Genomic DNA, 1,243 nt, shown 5'->3' with positions numbered 1-1,243 from the left:
AACCAGAACATTGTGGATGGAGATTAGTTTGGGGCAATGGGGAACCATCATATTCGACGAACGTATGGAGCCTGTCACCTTTGCTGGAAGTTAGAGGTATATTGTTTAGGAGGTGTGGTACTACTGCCACATGTGGGAAATTCCAGAGGTACAAATGCCGGCCGCGGTGGCCTTGCGGTTCTAGGCGCTTCAGTCTGGAATCGCGCAACTGCTACGGTCGCAGGTTCGAATCCTGCCTCGGCCATGGATGTGTGTGATGTCCTTAGGTTAGTTCGGTTTAATTAGTTCTAAGTTCTAGGGGACTGATGACCACAGATGTTAAGTCCCATACTGCTCAGAGCCATTTGAACCATTTTTGGTACAAATGGCCTGGACTTCCTTTACATGGAGCAGCTGTACCAGATAAATCAAAATATACATCTCATGGATTAGCTTGCGGGACCTCTGGAAGTAGAACTGACATTTACAAAGGAGAAGAACTGTAGGTCGTTATCCGTTACCATGGATGCTGTCAGACTTTCACGCAGCTCTTCCTCATAGTTGGAACTGGTCTTGAGCCTTCACATGGTTAGCCAGGCGGGTGGCTGTGCGGAGCTAGGAATAAACCCCGTTAATAATTTTGTAGTGTCTGGTTTTATTAATATTTTAAAATTGTATTTTGGGGATGACGACTGGTACAGTGTCATGTTATAGGCAGGGTGTGAGAGCACTCCTAATCTACCTACCAGTTCCTCTAACAAGTGGAACTCGAAAAAGGAGACTCCGTCCTGCGTAGCTTCGGAAGCATCGTCATTATCCTACTTACAGGCCTGAATCAAGCAGTTACTTTCCATGTGAAATACAATACCATTGTAGCACATTGTGTGTCAGTATGTATGTACAGTATGCAACTACTTGCTAGGTTATAATGCTGTGTACTCTTGAGTGAAAATAACGCCAGACTCGAAATTAGCCAGTAGCAATTAAATAGATTAGTAATTGACACATATGAGCGCAGAAATGTTTGGAACAGTTTCGTTGATCTCTTATGTCTCTCACCATTTACGAAACTAAATTGTGATGATGAGAAACATCTCAAAGTACTACAATGCGGCTAAACATATTGATGATAATGATTATGATAACGATAGTCATGATCATGAAGATTGATTCTTTTGCCATATTAACTAAATCTTCCATCGCTTCTTGCTAGAATAACTTCATAATTATAAATGAAAAGGACAATATTGTGTATATTCTACAG

The sequence above is a fragment of the Schistocerca nitens genome, chromosome 3 (assembly GCF_023898315.1).
Source record: "Schistocerca nitens isolate TAMUIC-IGC-003100 chromosome 3, iqSchNite1.1, whole genome shotgun sequence".
Lineage (NCBI taxonomy): Eukaryota > Metazoa > Arthropoda > Insecta > Orthoptera > Acrididae > Schistocerca > Schistocerca nitens.
This window is presented reverse-complemented; position numbering follows the sequence as displayed.